The sequence below is a fragment of the Loxodonta africana genome, chromosome 1 (assembly GCF_030014295.1).
Source record: "Loxodonta africana isolate mLoxAfr1 chromosome 1, mLoxAfr1.hap2, whole genome shotgun sequence".
Taxonomy (NCBI): Eukaryota; Metazoa; Chordata; class Mammalia; order Proboscidea; family Elephantidae; genus Loxodonta; species Loxodonta africana.
Window position 1 is genome coordinate 188,923,659 of NC_087342.1, and position 23,379 is coordinate 188,947,037.

At 35.6% G+C, this 23,379-nt stretch overlaps 1 long non-coding RNA gene across 1 annotated transcript in view; it reads right to left on the minus strand.

Moving 5' to 3' along the window:
- Nucleotides 1-608: 608 nt before the first annotated feature.
- LOC135232304 (uncharacterized) overlaps nt 609-23,379 on the minus strand; it is a 28,394-nt gene continuing 5,623 nt past the window's right edge. The window contains exons 2-6 of the long non-coding RNA XR_010322835.1: nt 11,394-11,423; nt 10,662-10,679; nt 7,042-7,074; nt 6,890-6,916; nt 609-637 (exon numbers count right to left, since the gene is read on the minus strand). This is a non-coding gene — a long non-coding RNA (uncharacterized LOC135232304). The remainder of the gene's footprint in view (nt 638-6,889; nt 6,917-7,041; nt 7,075-10,661; nt 10,680-11,393; nt 11,424-23,379) is intronic.

Consider the following 23,379-nt stretch of genomic DNA (forward strand, 5'->3'; position numbering starts at 1 on the left):
GTCTTAAAATATTTTTAATATCGCCCCCTGAAAGGAATCACTATTAATATAAGCAGCTGCTTCTGGCTAGACATGAAAAGAAAAGTAGCTTTGAAAACTTAAAGTTCCAAAATGCTTCTTAAAGCACAGTGTCCCCAAGTCAGCATCTCATCTTATAATTGGATATTATTTTTTCAAAAAGTTGTCATTGTTCATGTAATTTCTATTAGTCAGAGTCTTGCTTTTCTAACCATTAACCTCCTCAGGCAGTACAATTGAACTTGAATGCTCTTCAGGTGATTGGGATGCTATTGAGCTTAATACAGCTACGTTTCTCCAATTCTTTCAAAAAACAATTTTGCAATTTGACTACAACTAGTAGTTTTAATTTATGACTCTAAAGGAATAAAAACATTGGTATTAGAATACTAAAGACAAGGCCTCATTAACATGGATACCAGAAATCTTGTGCAAACTGGTTTTGTTTCCATAACCAATGAAATAGTAACATCAATAGAGGTGTTCTATAAGCACTAAACCAGACATTAAATTAGAAACCTTAGCAGAAATAGACTGCAGCCATGGTATCTTTTTCTTAAGCTGCATTTACCTTTTTTAGTTGAGGCAGCACCAATCTCTTCTTTAGTTCGCTCAGTTTCTGCAAATTCAGATATTAAAGGGATGAAACATGGGTATCGGAGATGCCAGATCAATACCTTAAAGTATTTTAAGTCAGACTAGAACAAAATTGCCCCAAATGTAAAATGTATGCGACACCTGAGAGCAAAGCAAGCAGCAGAGGCAGGCAAGCTATAAAGTGCTTTTCCTTTTTTAAACTAATAAACTTTCTTTAATAACAGTACAGAACTTTTTACCCAAGATACAATTTTATGGTATTATAATTGTATGTGTATGCAAGTAGTGGTCATAAAGGAAGGTGGCTTGTTCCACAAAATACATTGAGATACTAGTTTATTAGTGTATAGCCAAACCTTAAATGATGTTCCAATTGTCAGGATGAGCACTTGAAAGGCCTTTTTTGTCTGTTTAGCTGTAATTATGGGGATGGCAAGATAGTATTTGACCTCAATTAACTCTACATTGTAAAAGATTAGCTATAATATTATAGAAAATTCTTTTTGAAGGTTGCTTCAAGTGTGAGAGAAAGAAAGACTGAAAATAGTATCTTAGTGTTTCTGAATATCTAGAGTAGAAAGTAAGAAAACTGCTGGACCTTAGCACTAAATCATTGAACCTAAAGAGTTTTCCTTTTCTTCAAGTTTGTGGACACCATGAGAATTCCTACCCTGAATTGATACAGTTCCCAAGTGTTTCTGTGTCTTTCAGTATTTTTCCTGCAGTGACTTCAGTTATTTCCACAGGATCTAAACAGTTTCATACCACTAGCTCATTCCTCTTCTGAGTTGTGTTAGGTGCCAATGAACCGGTTCCGACTCATAGTGACCTTATGTACAACAAAAGGAAACAATGGCCGGTCCTGCGCCATCATCATAATCATTATGCTTGAGCACATTGTTACTGCCACTGTGTCGATTGATCTCCTTGAGGGACTTCCTCTTTTTCACTGACCCCCTACTTTACCAAGCATGCTGTCCTTCTCCTGTGACTGATGCCTCCTGATAACATGTCCAAAGTTTGTGAGATACAGTCTCGCCATCCTTGCTTCTAAGGAGCATTCTGGCTGTATTTCTTCCAAGACAGATATGTTCATTATTTTGGCAATCCATGGTATATTCAATATTCTTCTCAAACACCATAATGTAAAGGCATCATTTCTTCTGTGGTCTTCCTTATTCATTGCCCAGCTTTTGCACGTATATGAGGATATTGAAAACACCATGGCTTGGATCAGGGATACTTTAGTCCTTGAAGTGGTATTTTTTTCTTTTTAACACTCCAAAGAAGACTTTTGCACAATATTTGCCAAATGCAATGTGTCTTTTTGATTTCTTGTCTGCTGCTTCCATGGCTGCTTTTTGTTGTTGTTGTTGGGTGCCGTCGAGTCGGTTCCAACTTATAGCAACCTTGCATACAACAGAATGAAACATTTGCAGTGTCCTGTGCCATGCCCGCAATCCTTGTTATGTCTGAACCCATTGTTGCAGCCACTGTGTCAATCTGTCTTGTTGAGGGTCTTCCTCTTTTTCGTTGACCCTGTACTTTACCAAGCATGGTGTCCTGCAGGACTTATCTCTCCTGACAATATGTCCAAAGTATGTAAGATGTAGTCTTGCCATTCGTGCTTCTAAGGAGCATTCTGGTTGTACTTCTTCCAAGACAGATTTGTTCATTCTTTTGGCTGTCCATGGTATATTCAATATTCTTTGCCGGCACCACAGTTCAAAGGCATCAGTTCTTCTGTTTTCCTTATTCATTGTCCGGCTTTTGCACGCATATCATGTGATTGAAAATACCATGGCTTGGGTCAGGTGCGCCTTAGTCTTCAAGGTAACATCTTTGCTTTTCAACGCTTTAAAGAGGTCTTTTGCAGCAGGTTTGCCCAATGGCAATGCATTTTTTTGTGTGTGTGTGCATTGAAGTAAAATGAAGTCCTTGAAAACTTCAATCTTTTCTCTGTTTATCATGATGTTGCTTATTGGTCCAGTTGTGAAGATTTTTGTTTTCTTTATGTTGAGCTCTAATCCATCTGAAGGCTATGGTCTTTAATCTTCACTGGCTAATATTTTCAGAAGTAGACTGCCAGGTCCTTCTTCTTAGCCTGTCTTGGTCTGGAAGCTCAGCTGAAACCTCTCCATCATGGTTGACCCTGATGGCATTTGAATACTGGTGGCATAGCTTCCAGCATCACAGTAACACACAAGCCACCACAGTGAGACAACTGACAGACATGTGTGGGTCTAGTTATTTTATTTAATCCAGTGCTAATGACAATCACAGTTTACCTTTTCCATGGATTTGCTGTAAACTTATCAATCTCACCATGCTTTTTAATTCAATGCCATGGAATTACATTACAGGTGAATTTAGTTTATGCTAATTCAATTATACATCTCACTGTCCCATTTGTATACCATACTACAGAGGTAATTGAAGATATTTTTAAGGATATTTGTAATGACATGCAATTTTCATCTTAGGCATTAACTTTTATAAGTAGTCCACTGTTTATAGCAACCGTAAAGATATTCTTCAGTTGTGTGATTTCATTGCCTAAAAAACACAGTTTTAGTTAGAGAAATGGCTGGTTGCATTGTTAGTCAAGAACTTTAGCAATTTGTGAATTAATTATCTTCAGCAATTTGTGTCGAAGGATAACGTAAATGTAAAGTCCAAATTGCTAACAATATAGGGAGTTGAATATTAAATCTTTTGAAACTTTCATCTTGTGTTGAACGTGATTTGGCAACTTAATTTTCCAGCTAATTTCCTGTAAAAGATGCCGATCTCTTTAAAACCTAATTGTAAAATATTCCCTATAGACAGCAGAATTTACAGATCTTTTTAAATTTCAAATGAATATTTTTATCTATACATTTTTCTAGGACAAAAATGTCCAGACTCAGATAGACTTTCAAATTAAAGTTCTCTAGCAGTGCTGCAAAATTATCAGTTTTGTTTTATATATTTTCTTGATTACGCACTACAGACTAAGTATTGGCATACTAAAGACTCCATAATATAGAGTTCCAATCAGCTTTACATTCAAGTTAAAATTCTCATGGAGATATAAATGGAATTTTGGATTCATGTTGTATCTCTCTAAGTTTCTGTCACTATGTGAACATTTTCAACAGTAATATTTTCTAAAAAAAAATCCCCACCAAACTAGTCAGTAATTTAGTTCCAGTTTTTGTGTCATATATCTGCCAGTGATATAATCTGTCTTAAAAACCAAGCACTGGTTTTTAAAGCATACATTTGTTTTATATAGTATTATCATCATTAATAAAGTTTATGATGCTCTAACTGAAAGAAAAATATCAACATATTACGTTACACATAGAACTGAGATTTGACCACAAATCCAATATGTTGAGAGCTCAGAGAAGCTAAAACGTTTTTTACCCAAAAATCAAATACTTGCTATTACGCCTAAAATAATTTTCATTAATGACAATCTGTCAGGTACTTCATCGAATAGAGAAAAACCAAGAGAGACATTAGTATTTCTCCCTTAGCTTGCTGTCAAAGCTACTATCAGTTCAAACGTGGTGGTATGCTCTGATGATCAGTCAATATTTTAGAGCCAAGGATAGAAACCACAAAAGGAAATTACGGCTTTACAAGAGTGGTAGTTAGTAAAACTGACAGGGGCTTCATTTTCTTAAAGACACAGTGACTTTCACTGGTAGAAAAATTATGTTTCCTAATGGTTTGATCAAGTGATTAAGCATTAGGGAAATTAAGTCTGATGTGTTTAAGAAACTGAAGAGATCACTTATCATTCTGCAAAGTGGGAAACAAAAACACAAACACACAAAAAGGGGTCATGATCTGGACAAATAAGCATTTGCAAATGAAAGCTCTATAGGCAAATTTTAATAATAATGAATTCACAAAGAAGATGAGGATGAGTTATTTTGGATGTCATTCCAGTACAACAGATAAGCGTATTGAGACACATTTGGTAAGCCAGCCTCTAAAATAAGCCTTAGAGTTGTAGACAGCAGAAAACTGAAGTGAGTCAACTGCTAAATTATGCTCTTTTTTTTAATTTAAGTTTTGTTCAACATTACTTGTTTTTCATTTGGAGCTATTAAGGACATAGAAATAATAAGCTCTATATGAATTGAGTCCACTTTTCTCTCCCTAATTTAATTGCATAACAGATTACTTTTATAATCTGGCAAACTAAAGAAAAAAATAGATCTGAGAGGATGAAAATATAACGTTGCCATTTTCTCTGATATTCTCGAAATACACCGTGATTTGTATACTTTTTTTTTTTACATTATTCATACATCTTCTCCCAACACAGAATGCTCATTCACGAGTCATTCGTTTTAAGTTTTTATATGTAGTCCAATAAGTTTTCCTTAAATTCTACTAAATGGTATGAAAAAATAAATTGGTAAATGATCCAGTAGTTTTAATTTTTAAAGGTTCAAATGATTATTGCCATCTTGTTTTATTTTAATCACGCCCTGAATACATAATAAGGTCAAGCAATTTGAATTATTATATTATGTCAGGTTCAGTTTAACTATTTCAATGTTTAGCTATTAAAATCCTTAAAACTGCTTGTCCAGTAGTCAGCCTGTATGTCTCTGTGTTTCTTTGTTTCTGTGATGTACGTTCTATTTTACCTTTCTGGATACATGCCTAAGGAAGAATATGTGTTATGGCCCATTTGTGGCAATATAACCTTGAACAAATAGGCTGTTCTCTGTAGACAACACATTTCTTCCCAAAGGATAAATATCATCACCGTTAATGTGACATGATGAAATGTGCAATTATTTCATCTTGTAAATTATTTGAAAATTTTTCAGATTCAAAAAACTTTAAAATGTGATTATTCTATATGATATTTTTCTTTGTATCCAATAACCATTGTCAACTGCCATTTTGTGTCTGGCATTGTAATAGTCACTCTAGGGCTGAAGGGATAAAAGATATTCTCTCTCTTCTCTACGTTCTGTCTATTTAAAGGTGGAAAAAGAAAAATAACATTAAGCCTAACAGTATTTAAGTTATTATATATAAAATAAAGAGAATCACACTTTGGAAACTCATTGGCGAGACATCTGAATGAACTGGAATTGTCTGAGGAAGTTTTAGAAGCTGGGAAGAATAAGGGACTTGAGCTATGTATTTACATAAGCTGTAGGAGCTCTGTGGCCCATTAGTTAAGAACTTAGCTGTTAATTAAAAGATCAGCAACTGGAATCCACCAGCCACTCCTTGGGACCTCTATGGGGCAGTTATACTCTTTCCTATAGGGTCGCTATGATTTGGAATAGACTCCACGGCAACTGGGTTGGTTTTTTTTTAGTATAGGGTCTATAGGAGTCGCAAAAGACCGGCAGTGGGTTTTATACTATATATTTACATAAGACTGGGTGAGTGCTATTTCCATGTAAACTCAATAAAATAGAAAGAAAGGCTAAATGGACGTTATACGTGGTTATGGCCACTTCCACGCACAGACAAAAAAAAAAATACAAAAAGCCCCTAGTAAAGCCTGCGGAATAGGAGTTCGCCAGGAAAAAGCTAAAATTTCATTTCTTTTCTTTTGAAATGAAATATTGGACAGGTTATATATTAGAAACTTAAAAAAAAAAAAGATCTGGTATCTATACTAACTGCATTTTTCAGATTTGTTTGTCCGATTCTCAATTCAATTTTTTCCTCACTAGAATGTAAATATACTGAGGGCAAATTCTACACCTACTCTCGTGGCGGTGCCTCACAGTACTCCAAAAACGTGATTGAGTAACCTTATGGCTAGGGAGAGACTACTGGCTGGATCTAAACATCCCACCTTCTAAAAGCAAAGCAATACAAGGTGGGTCGACAGAAAGCTTTTTGTTCTTGTTTTTTTTTTTTAACACTAACATGTAAAACAGTGCTTCTCAAACACTGCACAAAGGAATCCACACAGAAATCTTGTAAAACTGCAGATTCTGATTCAGTAGGTCTGGTGGGGAGCCTGAGATTCGCATTTCCAGCAACTTTTCAGGTGACACTGATATTGCTCATTCATAGTTTCCACACTTAGAGTAGCGAGAGTGTTATATATTATCTGACTTCCATTTTCTAAAATTCCCTTGATGCTAATTCTATGTCAAGAACTGGAAAAGAAGTTACGAGATAGAAGAATTTCTTGCCATTCACTGTCACTGTCCTTACCACCTATCTGATGCTACAGCATTCATCAACACTGGACATCAGGTAGAAAGAGCCCAGAAACACCAGTCTTACTCACCTGAATGTTCCTTCTTTGGTGACTTTGCTGTACACAAACAAGGAAAGAAAATAATTCAATATTCAATGCCATCCAAGTGCAATTCAACATTCTATTGCAAATTAAATACTATTGTGAAATTAAGATGAGATCATTTTAATTTAAAATATTACCTGGTTCCAAGTGTTTTTCTTTCTTTTCCTGTTCTGAAACATATTATTATTGTTATGATTATTATTGCTGTTGTTTTACCCATTGTAATTTAATTTGTCACAATTTAATTTGTTTAACATAAAGGAACATGCGTGTGCTAGTGCTGGATTTCAACAAACAACAGTAACTGCCATGCAGTGACTAATATATCTAAAGTAATCTAAAGTAATACATGTGAAAGCTGGACAGTGAATAAGGAAGACCAAAGAAGAATTGACCCCTTTGAATTGCGGTGTTGGTGAAAAATATTGAATATACCATGGACGCCAAAAGAACGAACAAATCTGTCTTGTAAGAAGTACAGCCAGAATACTCCTTAGAAGCAAGGATGGTGAGACTATGTCTTATATACATTGGACATGTCAGAAGGGATCAGTCCCTGGAGAAGGACATCATGGTTGGCAGAGTACAGGGTCAGCGGAAAAGAGGAAGATGCTCAACGAGGTGGATTGACACAGTGGCTGCAACAATGAGCTCAAGCAAAGCAATCATTGTAAGGATGGCGCAGGACCGGGCAGTGTTTCGTTCTGTTATGCATAGGGTTGTTATGAGTTGGAACTGACTCGATGGCACCTAACAACAACAACAAAGTAATTCTGTTCTTCCATTTCCCCTGGGAATTTCCTTACAGAACAGCATCAAAATATTCCAAATATTAAAACGCTACCACTAAAGGAATTCAAATTGTTCATGAATAATAAACTGAAAAAATAAAATAGAGCCCATTACGGATGAAAAAAATTAAATTAAAAAAAATCAAATTTTTGATGGATAAAAAATTAAATTTGCTATCATATTAGGTTAATAGAAAATAAATTTGGGATGAAAAATAAAATCAATGCATAATTATTGCAGTTGTTTTAAAATAATTTTCAGAATGATGAAAATGGACGCGTTTCATGTGATGAAATTTTCTTACACTGAAGAATACTTATTTAAGTAAAACCAAGACTGTGCTGAGGCAGATTTAACTAATATAAACTAAGAATTTTCAGGGGAATGCAAAACACACCTCCCTTGTTTTTTAGGACAAATGTTCCTTATGGTGGAGCCCTGGTGATGCGGTGGTTAAGGCAGTGGGTTTTAGGTTGGGTTCTTTATGAGGTTCTTTTTAGATAGTGTTTCATTTTAAGATATTTAAGACTTTTGTGAATATTGTATGAAACAAAGCATTATTCTGGCCACAGATTAAGCAGACATTTATAATTAGCATTAATTTTATATGAATTGCTATAATCTACATCCTTATTCTAAATTTTTTTTTCACATCCTTATTCTTATTTATTTTGCCTTGACATGCTTGTCAAATTAATATAAAAGGAGATTTTCAAGACAGACACATTATTATCTGATTTTTATAAAAAATTAATGGAGAGATTTCTTAAAGTTTCCTGTAATAATTAGATTTTAATTAGGCAATATCTATGCTGAAAATTGTAAGGACTATATTTTAGATACAAAAAGTGTCATAAAATCTTATCATCTCTCAGAAGTTTGGTTTTGTGTATTAGGCTTGTAGTTAAGCAGTACAAGAAGCAACCTACCGACACCCAAACTATCTCACAGGCAGTAAAACAAATAAAGCAAATAATCTGTCCAAGTGTTACAGGTCAAAAGGAAGAAGCTGAAGGGAATCTTAGCTAAAACTAAACACACTGAGAACATTACTAAAAGTTGTCTGAAAAGCATGGAACGATTAAACATATTGCTTTTTTTTGTTGTTGAACTGAAATAACAATTACAAAAATATTCCTAAGAAATCTTTAAAGTGATGAACAGACAGATAAAAATACTGAAAGTGGATTTGGGTCTGCAGCAAAATGGAATGTGAGCTATGTCTGAGATTTCAAAGTTAAAAATATGGGCCTTCTACTTTGGTCAGAAAGCGATCATATAAACAAAACAAAACCAAAAACCTGTGCTAATTTAGAACAATATGCAAAACAAGTGTTTATTATGTGGGATATTATATGGGATAGTTCAGGATGTAATTATTGAATTATCCTTTTCAAATATGAACTAATTTGCCTTTTAACTTTATAAAAGCAAACAAACAAACCCAACTCATTGCTGTCCAGTCAATTCAGACACATAGTGACCCTACAGGACAGGATAGAACTGCCCCATAGGGTTTCCAAGGAGTGGCTGGTGGATTTGAACTGCGAACCTTTTGGTTAGCAGCTGTAGCTTGCCATAGCCCTTAATTACTGCATCACCAGGGCTCTGTAGGAACTGCTATATCATGCTCACAACTTAATTTTTTTCTTTACTCTTTATTTTAAAATAATTATAGATCCACAGGTACTTGCAAAAAAGTAATTCCAATGAAGGAAGCAGTTGGGTTGTAGATAAATGTCTGGGAAAGCACATTTATTTATTAAATATATCAATGCCCTGAAGATTACCAAGGAGTGCAGTGCATATACAGGAACTTTTAAATCATATAGACAGCAATAAAATGAGGTCCTTAAGGTTATATATATTATTTAGTACTGTTTTTTAAGTCATTAGTTGGCCTCCATTTTCCTGCTGGTGCAGTGGTTTATAGGGTGGGTTCTGTTTCCATGTGCCAGTGCTCATCAGTCTCTGTGCCCACACATAAATCTAGGAGTGAGTGAGTACACACTTGTCTATAGATAGATTGCTCCCGCTGGCAGAGTTGTAGTATAACTTCATGATTCTCTCCACAGGACGTTTTAGAGCATTTTTATGACAAAGAATGTCTCAGTGTCCTAGTCTTTTGCAGGGCAAAATAAATATTAAAAAATGATGCATATTTTAAAACATTTTTTAATATCACAAGGATCTGAAAAAGCTTTATATTCATGAAAATGTGCCGATTTTTAATGGCTGATTGAGTAAGGTTAAATTGTTTTTGTTTTCGTTTGTTAAATATATCCTATTTTCTTCTGGGGAGAGTATACATGTGCAGAAGATATCACCTCAGGACTTTACTGAATCGTTACTAAACAGCTTTACTATCGTGTGTTAAAGCAACAGTAAATGATGCCTAAAATTATGTGTCCCAAGCAATGCTTCTGCACAGAACTCATAGTGCCTCTGGGGGGAAATCAAGTACTATGGACAAAATGTCATCTGTTTGTGGATATGCAAAATATTTGTGCATTACAAGAAGAAATATGGGGGAAAGAAGTTGCATAACTAGCCTGGAAGAGAACATTTTTTTTTTTTTTTTTTTTGTCCTTTCTAAAGACTAACAACTAACCAGATTATAGAAACTAATTTATATAAAAATAAGACAGTTTTGGTTAAGGGAATGTGATTGTGTTTTTTATTGTGATTATGAGACTGTGGATAGTATTATCAGACAACTGCATGAAGTTGAACAAAGGAATCGAAGAATGATTGCCATGCTTTTCAGTCCAGAGACCATATTCATTCATTCTGGCCCTTCAGGTTTATTCTTTCATTCTAACAACAAACAGCAAATAGAATTCACATGCAAAAATTGTAGAGAAGGAAGATTCAAAACTACAAATCTAAAATATACCAGCAGTTCAATAATAGTAGAAATGAGAGGAAAAAATATGCACAAGTATATTTTCATGTATTTCCTTACTTTTTCCTTTGGGTTGTTCTGTTGAAAGAAATATAAACAGAAAAAGAGTGTCCTAAAAACTTGAAAGATAAACTTTACCTCCTACCATATTCCTTAGGACTATAATTTTTTCCAACGCCCTCATCTCTCCCCCCTGAAATTTTACAGAGCGTATGGCTCTCAGATATTGTTGGTTGTTTTAGAAGTTTCCATAATTTAGTTAAAAAAAAAAACTTTTCTTGACAATGAATTACCTTAAGATTATATTGCTTAAGAGAAGAATCAAATTATCTTTAGTTTAATACTGTCATAAGAAATATTTGGCAGTAATAAAAAACAAACAGCAAACAAAGCCAAATGCTGTGGTCCTTTTAAATCTATGTATAAATACATGTGAACAAGTACAGAAGGCACAGATATACTCCCTAAATGAGTTATGATTCTTTTCAAGATTTACAGGGATGATTTAGTTCCTAATTGATGCTGGTGTTTCCAAAATTAATTGAATTTATGTTTTTCAGTAGAAGAAATGCTTGATGTTGAACATTGCACATTAGCTTGTTAAGCAAATATTTCTTTGAAAACAATTACTGCCAAATACTTCTCATATGGCATTCAGTTAGAGGGGCTTATGCCTCTGTCCTTCGCTCTGCTATCCCATATACAGTTTTTTCATATGTGTTTATTCTTTAAGAAAGAATGCTATTTGGGGCTTCATCAAATATAAGAAAGAAAAAGGAACATTTCCAATACCTTCTGCAGGTGTCTTTGTTTTCTTGGAATCTGAAAAACATGAAGATAAATTATTTATGAAACAGATATGATAAAACAGTAACTTATTAGCTTACAACAAAATGCCCATAAATACTAAAATAATTTTCCACCAAATGGATTGAATGCATGATATATTTCTAGAATACAGAGTCGAAAGAGAAATTATTCTGTTTTTGAGAGGGTGAGTAATTGAGCAAGTTACGAGATAAGAAACTTTTTCAAGTATTAAATACAGAAATAATATGAAAGGCAATATCAACATATAATTTGCCTAGAGGTTACATTGTGATTATAGACGGTAGTGATCTTTTAGAAGAAAGTCAAGCTGAACAAATGTATGGTCTATTTCGGTAAGGGTGGGCTAGAGCCTGTGAATTTAGACTGCAGCTTCTTCATCTGTTCATTCTTAAGTCATTCAGGTGTGCTGAATTGCCCTTCCTTTGAATAATCAATACATTTCCTATTGTCATTGTTGCAATCATGGAGTCGATTCTGACACATGGTGACATTAAATTGTTCCTATTATAATGGAAAAGAAACAGGTCGATGTTGGTTCATAGGTTACTGATAAACACATCATTGTGTTTAATAACTACTATGTAGTACATAGTTTGCTATGTAGAGCCCTGGTGGCACAGTAGTTAAGAGCGTGTCTGCTAACTAAAATGTCGGCAGTTCAAATCCATCAATGGCTCCTTGAGAACTCTATGAAGCAGTTCTACTCCGTCCTATATGTCGTGCTATGAGTCAGAATTGATGAGATGGCAACTTTTTTTTTTTTTAATATAGAATTGTGTATTCGGGGCACCTGTGGCTTATTGGTTAAGAGTCTGGCTGCTAACCAAAAAGGTTGGCAGTTGGAATCCCCCAGCGGCTCCTTTGAAATCCCATGGGGGCAGTTTTACTCTGTCTTACAGGGCCTCTATGAGTTGGAATGGATTCACTGCAATGTTTTTTCTTATTATTACTTTGTATCCAGTAGTCAACAGGCATCTTTATTTTATCTTTAGTCTTTTGGGAGTTTAGACTGTATACAAGAAATTTATTATTCTCCACTATATAGGCCACAAAACTGTCTATTCTTACATAATGAAAATAAAAAGAAGAGACTTTGACCTCATTAATATTAGGATGGAGGCACCTTAAAGTAAATGTTTGCTTAGAGCATTTTATTTCTTATCTTCTGTGTTCTTTTACTTCTTCTGTAAATTAATTTTGAAATTTTTCTGTTATTATGAAATTGGTATTGTAATACAGAACTATAAATGGATACCTACAAAAGATAAACTGTTTTCTGGCTCACAATTATCCAGCTTAGAACCTAGAATAGTAGGCATTTACTAATAATTTGCAGGTTAATGGATTGTATGCCTTATAGTGATGCAATGGTACCTTATCATTGCTTCCACAATGAAGTGATGGCTCTAAAAAGCATAAGGATGACAGTGTGTAGGAGTTTATTACACATAAGGCAATTAGATGATCAACTAAATGTTTGTATAAAGAAATGATAAACTCTCTCTCTCTCTTTCCAGTAAGATTGTGGTGAAAGTGACAACCTACTTCCATAGAAGTGTAAGCTGAAAATACACTTTAGGAAAGCAACTTGAAAAATATCTATGAAGTCATAAAAAATAAACATGCTCTTTGATCTAGTAATTTCACTTCTAGAAATCTTAAAAGAAAAAATGTGAAATTATGATAAATACATATGTAGAAAGATCATCTTTTTATGGCATTGTCTCTGAAAATAGAGAAAATGTTAAAGAATACATGGCATATCTACATAACAGAAAATATGCAGCCATTAAAATGATGTTTTTGCAAATTATGCCACAATCTGAGAAATTTTAAGTATATAACATGAATTGAAGGGAAATCTGGTGGAGTAGTGGTTAAGTGCTATGGCTGCTAACCCAAAGGTTGGCAGTTCAAATCTACCAGGTGCTCCTTGGAAACTCTATGGGGCAGTTCTACTCTATCCTATAGGGTCACTATGAGTCGGAATCAACTCAATGGCAGTGGGTTAGGTTAGGTAATATGAATTGAATAGAGAAAAACAAAAAATATAAGCATAGCATAATTAAAGTGACTTTTTTGTGCACTTGTGAGTACATATATGAAGCAAGACTATGTGAGTATATAGATGAAGAAAGACTAGAAGGCAGTATGCCAGCATACTAATAATAGCTGTGTAAAGATTATGCAGTTAGGTGAGATTTCATTTTTCCTCTTTCCAGAATTTTCTAATTTTTCCTTAACATGGATATGCTTCATGTAAGGGGGGGGCGGTGATGGTGGTGGTGGAAAACCTTGATTTTAAAAATGAAAAGTCAGTGGAACAAAATATGTATTTATATTGTAAACAGTTGTTAAACACTATTGTGTTCTCCATGGTACAGTAAAAAGCATTTTAAACCAGATTTTTATCAATTAGTTTGACTCTGGTACACTGGAATAAGACATCTGCCTTCCCAAGTGGTCATGTGATCCTCAATGTATTGAGCCTAGAATACAGCCAACATGGAAAGTACAAGAAAATTATGGAGAACATATGGCCATCCAGGAATATATTTGAGAATGAAGCTCAAATAGGATGGTGGATGTGGCAGAGTAGAACAAAATAATTTCCAACCTATTATTCTACTAACCAAATGTTGGCCTGGGGCAGGCATGGAAAGCTAAATACCACATGTATATCTGTGGGTGTCTATTGTTTTTAATCCATTTACCTTCTCCCTAGTAAGAAGATTAATAAAACATTGTATCAAATATTATTTGTGCTGAAATGAAGGAATGAAAGAAACTATATATGAAATCCAGGGTCAAGTAAATGACAGAATATCAAGATAAGTAAAGAGTATTATAAAGCACATAGGGAATCGAATACTGTTTCCTCCAAAAAAAGATATGTCTGTCCAGAGCCTCAAAATGTGACCTTATTTGGAGTAAGGGTTTTTGCAGATGTAATTAAGATAGGGATCTTGAACCTAATTAAAAAACTGGCAAAGGATATGAACAGGTACTTCACTAAAGAAGACATTCAGGTAGCTAACAGGTACATGAGGAAATGCTCAAGATCATTAGCCATTACAGAAATGCAAATCAAAACTACAATGAGATTCCATCTCACTCCAACAATGCTCGCATTAATCCAAAAAACACAAAATAGTAAATGTTGGAGAGCTTGTTGAGAGACTGGAACGCTTATGCAATGCTGGTGGGAATGTAAAATGGTACAACCACTTTGGAAATCAATTTGGCACTTCCTTAAAAAGCTAGAAATAGAACTACCATAAATACGATCCAGAAATCCCACTCCTCGGAATATATCCTAGAGAAATAAGAGCCTTTATATAAATAGATATATGCATACTCATGTTCACTGCAGCATTGTTTACAATAACAAAAAGATGTAAGCAACCAAGGTGCCCATCAACAGATGAGTGGGTAAATAAATTAGGGTATATTTGAGCAATGGAATACTATTCATCGATAAAGAACAATGAAGAATCTGTGAAACATTTCATGACATGGAGGAATCTGAAAGGCAATATGCTGAGTGAAATTAGTCAGTTGCAAAAGGACAAATATTGTATGAGACCACTATTATAAGAACTTGAAAAATAGTTTAAACAGAGAAGAAAATATTGTTTGATGGTTATGAGAGCGGGGAGCAAGTGAGGGAGGGAGATGGGTTTTCACTAATTAGGTAGTAGATAAGAACTATTTTAGGTGAAGAGAAAGACAACACACAATACAGGAGAGGTCAGCATAACCAGCAAAGAAGTTTCCTGAATAAACTGAATGCTTCAAAGGCCAGCGTAGCAGGGGTAGGGGTTTGGGGACCATAGTATCAGGGGACATCTAAGTCAATTGGCATAATAAAATCTATTAAGAAAACATTCTGCATACCACTATGGAGGGTGGCATCTGGGGTCTTGAACACTAGCAAGGGGACATCTGAATGCGTTAATTGGTCTCAATCTACCTGGAGCAAAGGAGAATGAAGAACACTAAAGACACAAGGTAATGATGAGCCCAAGAGACAGAAAGGGCCACATAAACCAGATACTACATCAGCCTGAGGCTGGAAGAATTAGATGGTGCCCTACTACAACCGATGACTTCCTAACAGGGAACACAACAGAGAACCCCTGAGGGAGCAGGAAAGCAGTGGGATGCAGACCCCAAATTCTTGTAAAAAGACCAGACTTAATGGTCTGGCTGAGACTAGAAGGACCCCAGAGGTCATGGTCCCCAGACCTTCTGTTAGCCCAAGACAGGAACCATTCCCAAAACCAACTCTTCAGATAGGGATTGGACTGGACTATGGGATAGAAAATGATACTGGTGAAGAGTGAGCTCCTTGGAACAAGTCAACACATGAGACTATGTGGGCAGCTCCTGTCTGGAGAAGAGATGAGAGGGCAGAGGGGGTTAGAAGCTGGCCGAATAGACAAGAAAATAGATAATGGAGGGAAGGAGGGTGCTGTCTCATTAAAGGGAGAGCAACTAGGGGTATACAGCAAGGTGTATACAAGTTTCTGTACGAGAGACTGACTTGATTTGTAAGCTTTCACTTAAAGAACAATAAAAACATTTTTTAAAAAGATAAAGATCTTGAGATGAGATCATTCTGAATTAGAGTAGGCCCTAAATCCTATGACAAGTGTCCTTATCAGAGACAGCAAATGAGAAGACATATAAACACACAGACAGGAAGTCCATGTGAAGACAGAGGTAGAAATTGGAGGCAAGGAATACCAAAAATTGCTGGCATTCTCCAAAAGCAAAGAGAGACATGGAACGGATTCTCCTTCAAAGCATCCCAAAGTAACCAACCCTGTTGACACCTTGATTTTGAATTAGCTTCCAGAATTGAGACAAAAATTTATGTCCTTTTAAGACATCAAATTTGTGGTAATTTGTTATGGTAGCCCTAGGAAACTTATGCAAAGTAAAAATGTAAAAAATAACAAGACATGCTCCAACAAAATAGGTATTAAAAAGGTCAATATATTTGTTTTAAGGACTAAAACTAGGAGCTATCCTGAAACTTACTTAAAATGTTATCATAAAATCTTGTCTTTTGGTTGGGAGTCATCAGAGCACAGAATTATACAAGTGAAGTATCTGAGCAATCAAAAAATGTAATGCTTGGTGTCCTAGTCATCCAGAGCTGCTGTAACAGAAGTACCACAAGTGGATGTCTTCAACAAACAGAAGTTTATTCACTCACAGTCTTAGTAGGCTAGAAGTCTAAATTCAGGGTGTCAGCTCCAGGGGAAAGCTTTCTCTGTCATCTCTCGAGGAAGGTTCTTGTCGTCAATTTTGCCCTGGACTAGGAACTTCTCTGCACAGAAATCCCCGGTTCAAAGAACGCACTCTGCTCCTGGCACTGCTTTCTTGGTGGTATGAAGCCCCCAACCCCCCCACCCCGGCTCCGTCTCTCTGCTTACTTCTCTTTTTTAGATCTCAGAAGAGATTGGCTTAAGACACTATCTAACCTTGTAGCTCTCATCAATATAACTCCTGCTAATTTATCTCATTAACATCACAGTGATAGGATTTACAATACATAGGAAAATCACAAAGAGGACAACCATGCAATCATGGCCTAACCTAAGTGGACACACATTTTTGGGGGACACAATTCAATCTATGACACTTGAAATTAAAAGGCCACATACAGTCCATGAAGAACCATTAGAATTAATCATTAATACTCGTACTATTAAAGTTAATTATGCCCTCTCAGTACTCTTTGCTGACATGGTTTAATTTTTTTTTTTTTAATAAAGTCTTTCTTGGTGAATATAATCTCCAATTACCATCTGCTCAGTAAACCGAACAATATCTTATTAAGAACATTGAGGCCCACAGCAGCTGTGATTTAAAAGCAGTGATGTGTTTGCAATCTGTTCAACCTGTCATTCACTTATCTTTAGCAATGTATGAGGTATGGTCTATTATGTTCATAACTGATGACAGAGGAAAATAAAATACCAGTTTTATAAAGGGGAAAAGTTAACTGTTTTGTAATCTACTAACTCACTTAAGAAAGTACCCCATCTCTTTTGTGGAACCTGTGTGATTGACACCTTCAGTCAATTATAATACCAGACTTTTGCTTTGTTTCTTGGTATGATTACTGTTCAGAGTGCTACAAAGGAACCCTAGAACTTGAGACTAATTCTCACATGCATTCAATTCTACTTTTTCTAGTTATGTTGTTGTTGTTCTGACTCATGGTGATGCCATGAATGGCAGTATTGGACCATTGTGATCCATAGAGTTTTCACCAGCTGATTTTCAAAAGTAAATCACTGGCCTTTCTTCCTTCTCTAGTTATAGTCAACAATTATTCTCATCTGGCTGTTTCTCAAAGAAATTCTATTCTTCAAAAGATAAATTGATCTGGAAAGTCTCTCCAGTCCCCAGGAATTCATTAATAAAGCCCAGCATCAGCTGGTGCAATCCATGTAGTAGCTAGAGATTATATACACCTAAAATGAAATAGTCAATAATGGCTATTACTTCCCCAGACCTAATAAGGTCTTTGGAATATTACTCTCAATAATGACAAAATCCTTCTTTGCTTGGGATACAGCAAAAAGTGGTTCTATTAATATTTCTTGTGGTTATTATATTTATCTTAAGAATCCTAGATATTACTGACTCATTCACTCAATAAATAATTACTGAGCAATGTACAAACTAAGCTAATGGAGAGAAAAGTGAATTGGACATGACTCCTTTTGCCAAAACTGTTAATAAAGTCAGGGGAGAAAGGAAATAAATGTGGATAACATAAAGCACAAGGTGGCGCAGCATAAGTGATAGCAGGGAAGTACAGATAAATTCTGATGGGAGATTGGAAATGAGAGGGAAAGTCTTTTTAGTTAGGAGGATCAGGTACACTTCTTAGAAGATGGAGAATTTATCCTGGGCTCTGGGAAAAAAAAAAGTTTAATACTCATAGAAAGAAAAGGAAAGAGTAACCTCTGTTGAGATAACAACAGTAACATAGACAAGACGGCATACGGCATTAATCAAATAGGGAGTGGCTTAATATAAATGAAATATGTGGTAGATAAAGGAAGAAAGTGGGTTGGTAGTATAGGGTAATGGCTCTACCATGGCCCCCTGACGACCTTGAACACATCCACATAGGCCACACAGGCAAAGGTTTGAGCTGCAGGAAATTGGAGCCTTAGCGGGATGCATCATGCTCCTAGAATATGAGAGGACTTGCTGTGAGGCTACCCCACTCTGCTCATCTCCTGTGGGAGGCTGTCATCAGACAGTTTTTCATGGCCTCTTGGGTTCTGATAAGGTATGAGGCTTCCTGCCTACTGTCCCTGGGAATAGAGCTTCGGACCATAAAACTGCTTAGCCGCAGACTAGAATCAGCTTCTCAGCAATGGGTTATCCCATCATTTGTGTTGCATTGGGATTTGGCCTCTTCGTTTTGATGTCACCCTTTTTGGTGTGTGGAAAAAAAGACACCCATTGTGCTAGAGAGCTAGCACCTTTAGCTACTTCTGCTATGTAAAAATTAAATTGTCTAAATGTTTAAAAAAGTATCTTTACTGGTCTAATTTGTCAGACCACAGCCTTGACCTTTCCTTGTTGGATGCTCAACAAAAGGTCAAGAAAGAGAAGTCAGAAACAGAATGTGGAGTCTTGACTTGGAAGTTAAGAAATTGTAGAATGTGGATTACATTCTGTGGAGTCAATGAAAATTTTAAATGGGCAATGACAAGAAAAGTTTTATGAAACCAATTAACTGTTTTGGGAAAAGAAATGATTATAGTCAGGATAATTATTTAGGTCAGAGGTTCTCACACTTTTTTTGTCTTAGGACCCCTCTAAGTTCTTAAAAATTATTGAGGATCCTAAACATGTTTTATTTATGTGGTCCTATCTATGTTGACGGAAGCCCTGGTGGCGTAGTGGTTAAGTGCTACGGGTCGGCAGTTCAAGTCTGCCAGGCGCTCCTTGGAAACTCTATGGGGCAGTTCTACTCTGTCCTATAGGGTCGCTGTGAGTCGGAATCGACTCCAAGGCACTGGGTTTTTTTGTTTTTTTTTAATCTATGTTGACAATCTAAAAAATTAAAACTGGGAAAATTTTCAAATATGTATTTATTTATTCACTAAAAAACAATATGCTATATATTCTGCACATAATGATTTTTTATTAAAACATATTTTCCAAAACAAAAATAAAACACTGAGATCAGTGACTTTGTTTTACACTTTTGTGACTCTCATTGACATTTGGCTTAATTAGAAGACAGTTGGATTTGCACATATGCTTAGGGATACAATCTGTTGTGATATCACACATCATACAACCTCTGGAAAAATCTAGTGCTCGTTCATGAGAGAACAAGAGTAAGAAAATGTAAATAGTTACTTCATATTACTATGAAGGTGGTTTTGATTTTCTGGGTCACCAAAAGGGTCTCAGAAACATCCAAGCGTCCCTTGACAGCATTTTGAGAACACCTGATTTGGGAGATGATTGCAATTGGTCACACAGAAGTTCATAAGGCCAATGTGAGATCATTCACAGCAATGTGAGTTCACAGACAGAAGGCAGGGAGCTGTGAATGAAGATTTGTTTTCCCGATTATTTTGAAAGGATTAAGAGAAAGAGAGCTCAGTCAAATTACAAATTCCGAAGGAACAAAAGGCAGGAAAAAGAGAGGTTGAAGTTATGCCAGAGTTTCAGTCTTGGTTCCTTGAAGGATAGAGAGGCAATCACATGAGAGAAAATAAGACATTTTACAGAGAAAAATATAATATGGCTGGGACTTTGGAATTTGGTAGGGAACAAAAGGTCTGTAGGTGGAGAGAGTATCATACAGGGGAAGTGTCAACATAAAGAGGCTTGTCAAAGAAGAACGTCGGTTGAACTGTTTATTCAAGGATGTTACTCAATTCAGGCTAGAATTACTCTGATGAAAGTTCCTAAGAACAGCAAGATTGATTGGAAAAATCAATGGAGCCTTGAGTCTTCTTTGCTCATATCTCTGGAAGAGATGAACTAGGATATGCTGGGATAAGATCTTAATATAAACAGTAAATTTTCAGAGTTCACTAATGCAAGAAGCTCTTTTCACCCTGACACAAACGATAATAAGGAAGACTCATACAAACTTTTGTTTCAGTATTTTAAAATTCACCAACAAAAGCACCTCTCAAGGGCATTCTAATGAAACAAAAAATCCTGGTGATTCTTTATCTCTAGTAAAGTTATCAACCTTTAGTATCTTTGAACTATATCCCAAAACTGTGGCTATGAATAGAAATATACTTTGTGTAAAATATAATGTTGAAAATCCAAACTGTGTGCCTCTTGGTGATTTATCATAAACCTTTGCTTCTGCTCCTATGAAAAGGATTCTTTGATATTTATTGAGATTATATAAAATAAGAAGCAAGACCTGGAAAGCTTATGTCTATATACCTGTCTGCCCTCCTTGCCAGGAGATACGGAAATAAAAATAGGAACTCATAAAACATAAAGTCAAATGATTGGCACAAATTACATCAATCATGTTGTTGGTAAATGCTATATTATATATATTTTTACAGCAATAAAATATATACCTGGATGGATGGATGGATGGATGGATGGATGGATGGATGGATGGATGGATGGATGGATGGGTGGGTGGGTGGGAGGTAGAAAAATGGACAGATGGATGGATGGACAGAATGACGGCTGGGTTGGTGGATGCGAGGATGGATGGATAGAGGGAGGGAGGGAGAGAGGGAGGGAGGGAGAGAGGGCAGGGTAGAGAAAGAGAAAGAAGGTATTCAAATGGCTGCCTAGAAAGTAAGCTGGGTATCAATCTATTGCTACTTTAAAGTTGGGAACAATGAAGATTATTCTAGGTGGTTATTTTTTCATAATCTTAGCAATTAAAAAAATTGCCAAATGATAAAAATAAAATCTATGAAACTGCTGTGAAATATAATATTCAATAATAATAGCCAGAGGTTTACATTTAACAGTTTATCACAGACACTGAGCCACTTGAACTTCTGTAGACAAATCTCTGCTCAAGCTATTTCAAGTGTTGCATATTGATCCCTGCTGATAACATGTCCAAAGTGTGTGAGATGTAGTCTCACCACCCTTGCTTCTAAGGAGCATTCTGGTTATACTTCTTTCAAGGCAGATTTCTTAGAACCAATAACAGCCAACCAAAATATTCTCTCTCTCATGTCTGTTGACTCTTAGTTTTCTCTTTAACAAAAGCAGAATATAACTCACAAGCTATTGTAATTATATGAAATTCTAATAGTAAATACAAAACACTAGTTTTCTTAATTTTTATCAGATATGAACTCTAATCCAAATATAAGTGCCATTTTCAAAGTTAGAAGTGACTTCTTATAGCCACATGCTATCTTTATTGAGAAAATAAGCCTAGATTCATAAACAGAAGAAGCATCTGCCCAATTGTTGTCAGATTGTACATTCAAAAGTGTTTGTGTGTGTGTGTGTGTGTGTGTGTGTGACACTATCATCAGAGTACTTCAAAACATTTGTGGTCTTAGGGAAGGATAATGAATTTAGAAACAACAACAACAACAAATTCCTCTGAACAGTAGCATAGGGAATATATTGCTCCATATCAGGACATCCTGGCAAAAGGAGGTGGTGTGCAGGGGATGAACGTTAATTTATTTATGGCTTCATGGGACAAAGTAACATCAGTTGCTTGTCAGTATGAGAGATCTAATGAGTTAACTTACAAGTACTGGGTCTGTTATTTTGCATATTTTAGAAATTTGATGCAACTGCCAAAAGAGTAGGAGATCTGGGGTTTGAGAGGTTACATTTTATCCCCTATATCTTGACAAAGACTAAATTAAAATTGCTTAAAAACCAGTAGTTCACCGTTTCATGTTAGGTGAGGTAGAAAGAATGCATTCATGCAAGATGTGTGCACATGATAGATCCAGTTATCCAAAGGGAATTTAGGAAGGATGGCATTCAAAACATAACTCTGAATTTTGGTAAATTGTTCTCATAAAAGGCATGGTGGAATTTAGCACAAAACATACCTTCCTTTTTCTCATCCTTTTTAGCTGCTGTTGAAACAATTAAAAAAAAAAAAGTGTTAAACATATTAAATAACCATTACTCAGAATATAAGAATATATTTCATGTATTCATAAATTCAGTGGTCACCTATGCACAAATTGATCCATCCATACCTGTGATAAAAGTATAACCTGAATTATTATTTCATATGAAAAATTTCTAACTCAGAAATAAGCATGCAGCAAAAAAGAATAAATAAAATATACACTGAGTTGCATAGAAGTCAAAATTTATGTGTCTAATGTAAGTTCATTTTAGATTTTAATTTGTTACATCTAAGAAAACAAGGGTGACTTCTAAAATGTCATAAAACACAGACTATGACTGGATCTGTGCAAAAAAAAGAAAAAAAGAGGCGATATTCCATAAATTATCTGTGCCTAGTCGCTAATGGAAAGGACTGCTGGTGTTGCAGTGGTTAAAGCGTTGAGCTGCGAACAGAAAGGTTGGCAGTTTAAACTACCAGCCTCCCTGAGAGAAAGACATCTGCTTCTGCGAAGATTCATAGCCTTGGAAACCCTGTGGGACAATTCTACTCTGTCCTATAGGGTCGCTGTTAGTCAGAATCAACTTGACGGCAATTTTTTGTTTGTTTGTTAGCTTCTGAGGAAGTGTACACTAGTATGCAGTCTACATTTACATTTATAATAATGGGGCATAAAATATCCCATTCCAGGAAGGGGGAACAAATATTCCACCTTACTTCTGGAAATTTTATATGATCTTTTACACGGGGAAAAAGGCACATAAAACTTTAATCATCTGTGCATTTTGACTTCCCCTCTGGTGAGATTCATCCAGCTCACAGCTAGATCACGAATCGCAGTCCGGTTCC